Raw genomic sequence first — 6,763 nt, 5'->3', positions numbered from 1 at the left:
CCTGCTGGCACACCAGCGTGTTCACACTGACGAGAGACCGTTCAAGTGCTCTCACTGTGGGATTGGTTTCAGGCGTTTATCTGAACTCACCATACACCAGCATACTCACACTGGGGAGAGGCCATTCACCTGTAGGTGGGAAAGGTTTCACTCAGTTATCCACCCTGCTGAGGCACAAGCGAATTAACACTGGGGAGAGACTATTCACCTGTACGGAGTGTGGGAAGGGATTCACTCAGTTATCCAGCCTGCTGAGACTTGAACAAACTCACACTGAGGGGAGGTCATTCAGCTGCTATGAGTGTGGGAAAAGATTCTCCCATTCAAACAACCTTGTGAGACACCAGCGAGTTCACATTGGGGAGAAGTTGTTCAGCTGCTCCGAGTGCGGGAAGAGATTTACTCAATCATCCCACCTAAAGACACATCAATAAATTCACACTGATGAGAGACCTTTTAAATGTACAGACTGCAAGAAGTGCTTTAAAAGTTCTGGGGAACTGGTGTCCCATCAACTGGTTCACACTGATGAGTGACCACTTAGGTGCTTTCACTGTGGGACTGGGTTTAGGTGATCCTTTCAACTCGCTGTACACCAGTGAGTTCACACTGGGGAGTGGCCGTTCAGATGCTCCAAGTGTGGGAAGGGATTCACTGAGTCATCCTACCTGCTGACGCACCAGCGAGTTCACACTGGGGAGGGACTGTTCACCTGCTCTGAGTGAATCCCTTCCAACACTCGGTCAGCTAACCGGGTGAAACACCAGTGATTTCATGAGTAACTCTTTTCGAGTCAAAAACTGCAGTGATTGGATTTTGCTGTTAATCACATCCAGGACATGTTCATTGGGGTCTGTTTCTGTCAGAATGAACCAATAACTTCTACCACATTATAGATTTGGTATGGGGCTGAAGGAGGCCATTTGGCCCATCGTGTCTGCACTGGCTCTCTGAATGAGCAACTCAACCAGTCCTATTCTTCTGCCTTTTCCCCATAAACCTGTATATTCTTCCTTTTCAGATAACAGCCTAATTCCTGCCTGAATGCTTCAATAGGACCTGCCTCCACCACACTCCCACACAAAGCATTCCAGACCCTAACCAGATACTGCATGAAAGGATTTTTCTCATATCATTGTTGATTATTTTACTGATCACTTTAAAACTATGCCCTCCTGTTCTCAATCCTTTGATGAGTGGGAACAGCTTTTCCTTATCTACTCTGTGCAGCCCCCACTTGATTTTGAATAACTCTGCCAAATATCCTCTCAGCCTCCTTTTCTCTAATGAAAACTGTCCTAATTTTTCCAATTTATCTTCTGATGTGCTGTCCTTCCTCCCTGGAATCAAGCTTGTGAATCTTTTCTGCACCCTCTCCAATGCCTTCACATCCTTCCTGAAGTGTGGTGCCCAGAAATGGATGCAATAAACCACCTGAGGCCAAGCGAGTGACTTATACATGACCTCCTTCTCTTCTACTCTATGCCCCTATTAATAAAACCCAGGATACTGTATATTTTATTAATCACTCTCTCAACCACTCTCCTGCCACATTGAATGGCTTATGGACATATACACCCAGGTCCCTTTCTCCTTCAACCACTTTTGTATCTTCTGCAAACTTTGAAATTTTTCCCTTTACATCAAGATTTAGGTCATTAATATATATCAGGAAAAGCCCAAGTCCCAACACTGACCCCTTGGGAACACCATTACAAACCTTCCACCAGCCTAAAAAACATCCATTAACTACTTTCTGTGTCCTTCCACTGAGCCAATTCCGTATCCATGTGGCTACTGTCCCATTTATTCCACGAGCTATAACTTTGCTTAAAAGTCTATTGTGCAGCCCTGTACCAAATGCATTTTGAAAGTCCATGTACACCACATCAAGAGCATTGCCCTCATCAACCCTCTTTGTTACCTCTTCAAAAAACTCCAGGAAGTTAAACATGATTTTCTCTTAAGAAGTCCATGTTGTTTTTCCTTTATTAACCTGCATTTGTCCATGTGACTGCTAACTTCGTCCAAATTATAGTTTCTAGAAGTTTCTCACCACTGAAGTTAAAGTAATTGGCCTGCAGTTGCTGGGCTTATCCTTACACCTATTCTGGAACAAGGTTGTAACTTTTGCAATTTTCGAGCCCTTTGGCACCTGAGTCTAAGGCACAATTAAATATTATGGCCACCGCCTCTGTAAATTTCACTCTTGCTTCTCCCAGGATCCTTGGGTGCATCTCTTTTGGCTCAGGTGATTTCACAACTTTAAAGTAAAAGCAAAATACTGCAGATGCTGGAATTCTGAAACAAAAGCAGAAAATGCTGGAAAAACTCAGTAGGTCTAACAGCATCTGCGGAGGGAGAACAAAACAGTAAGTCATACGGACTCGAAACATTAATTGTTTATTTTTTCATTCCACAGATGCTGTTAGACCGGCTGAGTTTTTCCAGAATGTTCTGTTTTTGTGTCACAAATTTAAGTATTGATAACCTATCTAATATCTCATCGAATTCAATTTTAAACCTTTCTGAATCTGAATCACCTCCTCTTTCACCATGTTCTTGGTAGCATTTTCTTCCATTGTAAAGGCAGTTGCAAAGTATTCATTTCGACTCTCGGCTATGCCCTTTGCCCCCATGTGTAAATCCTCCTTTTCGTCCCTTATCATCTCTAGTCCGAATGGCAGGAGTTGGAACTTGAACTTTCTTATTTTCTATCCCGATGCGAATTGAACCTTCCCCTTGCTTTCCCAGTTTCAGGCAAAGATTAACTGAGACGCGGTCTCTAATGGCGGCCTGATTACCCACAATCCCGTGCGCCTCAGAAACCGCTCTATCTGCCGCGGGTTGTCCGGGTGGATGGCGCATGCTCGGAGTCTCCTGCTCTCTTTGCTTGAGGTTGGTGCCGGAGAGGAGCCGGAAGCAGCGGATTGTGAGAGTGGAGAATGTTCATTGGTTCCCATCAACATGTTTACACTGACGAGAGACCATTCAACTGCTCCAACTGTGGAAAGGGATTCACTCAGTTATCCCATCTGCAGACACACTAGTGAGTTCACACTGATGAGGCCTTTTAAATGCCCGGACTGCGGGAAGTGCTACAAATGTTCCAGGCAACTGATGCCTTATTAACATGTTCAGACTGACGAAAGACCGTTGAGGTGCTCTCATAATGGGCCTGGGGTCAGGCAATCCTCTGACCTCACTGTACACCAGTGAATTTACACTGGGGAGAGGCTGTTCTCACGCTCCGAGTGTGGCAAGTCATTTGGTTGTTCATCCACACTGCAGAGATAACAACCAGTACACAAGTATAAAGATAAAATACTGCAGATGCTGGAAATCTGAAATAAAACAAAGTGTAGAAAGACTCAGCAGGTCTGGCAGCATCTGTGAACAGAAAAACAAAGTTTACGTTTTGAGTCCACATAGACTCTTCTTCAGAAGAGTCAGATGGACTCGAAATATTAACTCAAGTTGACAAGTAACTACAGGAATTGGATTTTGCTGTTAATCACATTTGGGACTGAACCATGTTCTATGGGGTCTGTTTCTGCTGCTGTTAATAAACTCCAACCCAGTTATCGGGGTTAAAATTCTGGATAAAAGTCAAATAAACTAGCTTTGTGGCAAACACACAGTGTGTCGAGTCTTTTTCATTTCTCTACAGAAGTTAGTTCCTTTTGAAGTGCTCTCTCTCTACCCTGCCTGTTCTGTTCTCACCTCCAACAGCAAGTGTGAGGAGCTCATGGAGCTTCTTTGCCACTAAGATTGAGTCAATCCGATCAGTTGCCTCTGCTGCTTCCCTCCCTCCCACTAGTTCACTGGGTCAACTGTCTCCAAAGATCCCCCATGTCCGAGCTCTGAACTCAGATCTTTCTCCAGTTTCCTATTTCCCTTCATAATCTTTCAGTGTTCATCTTGTCCATGAGACTCGCCTTCTGCTCCAGTGACCCTATTCCCACTGAACTGCTGACCATTCAACTTCTCCATGTTGGTTGATATTGTTCATGTTTTTTTCCCTCTATTCTGGTACTGTCCCTCTCACCTTTAAATCCACCATCATCATCCATCCTAAAAAAAGGATCTATCCTTGAGACCTCCTATTTCTCATCTACATGCTGCCACTAGGTGACATCATCCAAAAGCACCGTGTTAGTTTTCACATGGACACTAACAACACCCAGCTCAACCTCACCACCTTCCCTCTCCATTCCTCCACTGTCACTAAATTATCAAACTGCTTATCCAACATTCCGTACAGGATGAGCAGAAATTTGCTCCTTTTAAGAATTGGAAAGATCAAAGCCAATGTCTTCAGTCACCACTACAAATTCTGTTCCCTAACTCTCGAGTCCATCCCTATGAGGTAGCAATGGGATATGTTGTCCTATGTTTGTCAAGCCGGGAATCTTTGTTCCTAAGCGAGAGAGAGACGGGGAGGGAGAGCCATTCCTACAATATTCAATACACTTCTGAAGATTTTATAAGGTTATTAGACAATGATTTCTTACAGATCTCCCCACCTTGAGAAGGGAATATCCTTATTAATTTCTCACAACTGATTTCTGACTAACCTCACTATTTCTAAGCTACGAGCTTGTTTTCCTAATTTCTTTATGACAAACCGTGGATAACATACTAAAGCTACTAGAATGTTCATAATCAGCAACACAGCCCCTTGAGCTGCCACCAAGAGGAAATGTGAAAACTTTATCCACTAAATGTGATAACTATCGACTGAGATTCATCCTCCCCACCTGCAGATCATCTCACACAATTTTAAATTATTGACATGTGGTAAATACATCTGGTTCAAACAGAAGTTCATGCACGGACTTTAAAGATTCTCTAGCTCTCTGTTCACCTGCATCCACCTTGTGGATATTTTCTGAATCTAGATTCTGTTTCCCTCTTCACTTTAGTTTTACTCCCTCTGATAGGTACTGGTGTGTTTAATTCTATCCTGATTGATTGAAAGCCAGTTTCTTTATGGAGTGTGTGTCAATATCTTGATGATTTAAAACGTTGTCTCATTCAATTTTCCACAAGAGTCACTTCATGTTGTTCTGTTTTCAAGTAGCTGAGTATGTCTGGGATCTGTTCTTCAGTGCAGGGTCACCATGCATTTCCACATGGCGACCTGGGAGGGATGGATCCGGCGGCTGGGTTATATAGAGAATGTGGGGATGACAGATTCAGCAGCGGAATTCAAAAGGGGAATTGAACCAAATACTGCAACATGTCCAGGGAAAAGGTAGGGGAGAGGGGCCAGGTGAGTTAATTCCAGAAGAGTAAGAGGCCTCCCTTTTCAGACGCAGATGAAGAGTTTTTTTTTCAGAGGGCCGTTAGTCTGAGGAATTTTCTCCAGAAAGCAGTGGAGGCTGGGTCATTGAATTTATTCAAGGCTGATTTAGACAGATTTTTGGTAGAGAAGAGAGTCAAGGGTTATGGGGGGCGGTGAGGGTGGGGGTGGGTACGGACAGACAGACAGGAAAGTGGAATTGAGACCACAACCAGATCAGCCTTGATCTAATTGAATGGTGGAGCAGGGTCAAAGGGCTGAATGGCCGATGTTCCTCTGACCCGGCTGAATGGTCTCTATATGTGGTTTTTGGGTCTGATTTTATGGTACAGTGAGGGGCTGGAAAGACAAAATGGTCTATTCCTTTTGCTATTTGTTACGTTCTAATTCAGTACCATTACCAATCAAGGCAATGGTTACTATCATATTGCCAGCAGTAGCGTATGCGAGTGGTCTCAGGTGCTGGATTTAAGCACCAGTTCCTATTAAGTCATGGATTTTAATCCCACCATTGCCAAAGTTTCAGTTGGTTTGTCTTTCAGACCTTTCATCAAATCCCTTAGAATAGGCTCGGGGTATTTGACATATGACGTGGTTCGTCTTGGTAGGTAGAACAAGGGAGGCTGTAGGAATTGCAGGGCGACTGGGAATAGGTGGGGCTGAATGTTCTCATTCTCTGCTGTAACCATTCCAGGATTTTACCTGAACAACAATGACGCTGGTATAAGGCCTGCAGCCGTGTCTGAGTGGTTAAAGGGATGGATTTAAAATCCATTGGGGCCTCCCCACGTGGGTTAGAGTCCTGCTGACTGGACTTCTCGCTGTTCCTTCGTTTTGCTGCCTCCAGAATGACCTATTGGTTAAATGGAATCAGCACCTTCCAAACGCTCCCGTATGGTTTTCCTGCTTCACTTCCGTGTTGCTTCATTTCTGTTGACCCATAAGCATTCACGGAATTTGCAGTCAGAAATGATACAAAACTGAACTAATTTGTGCCATACTTGCGTTCTGAGAGTTTTTTTCTCTCCTTAGAGATAAAACCTTGCCCACTATCACTCACGCTGCATGTGTCTGTGTGTCTCAATGTGGTTCAGTTCACCAAGGAGTGAACACATTTTTTACCATCGCAAACCTTATTCACTTTCGTATTATATCTTCATGGTAAATGGTACAGAGAATAACAACAGGTTGAAAAGTTGCAAGAGGAGATTGACCCTTTGTGTTTATTTGAGTGGAGACTGCTTATTGACTCAGTGCCTGTATGTTACACAGCGGAGGATGATTGAAATTCTGAGCAACATTTTAATAGACAATGGATTCATTCGTTGTGATGGTGTGTTCCAGTTCTATATATGCAATTTGACAGTCAATTTCTATTCGTTGCTTTGAACCCAATCTTTGTAATAGGTTGGATGTTATGCACCTGTTTCTTTCAGTTTCTCGCGTTATTTGAAATGA

Source organism: Cetorhinus maximus, chromosome 23, assembly GCF_964194155.1.
Source record: "Cetorhinus maximus chromosome 23, sCetMax3.hap1.1, whole genome shotgun sequence".
In the NCBI taxonomy this organism is placed as follows: Eukaryota; Metazoa; Chordata; class Chondrichthyes; order Lamniformes; family Cetorhinidae; genus Cetorhinus; species Cetorhinus maximus.
This window is presented reverse-complemented; position numbering follows the sequence as displayed.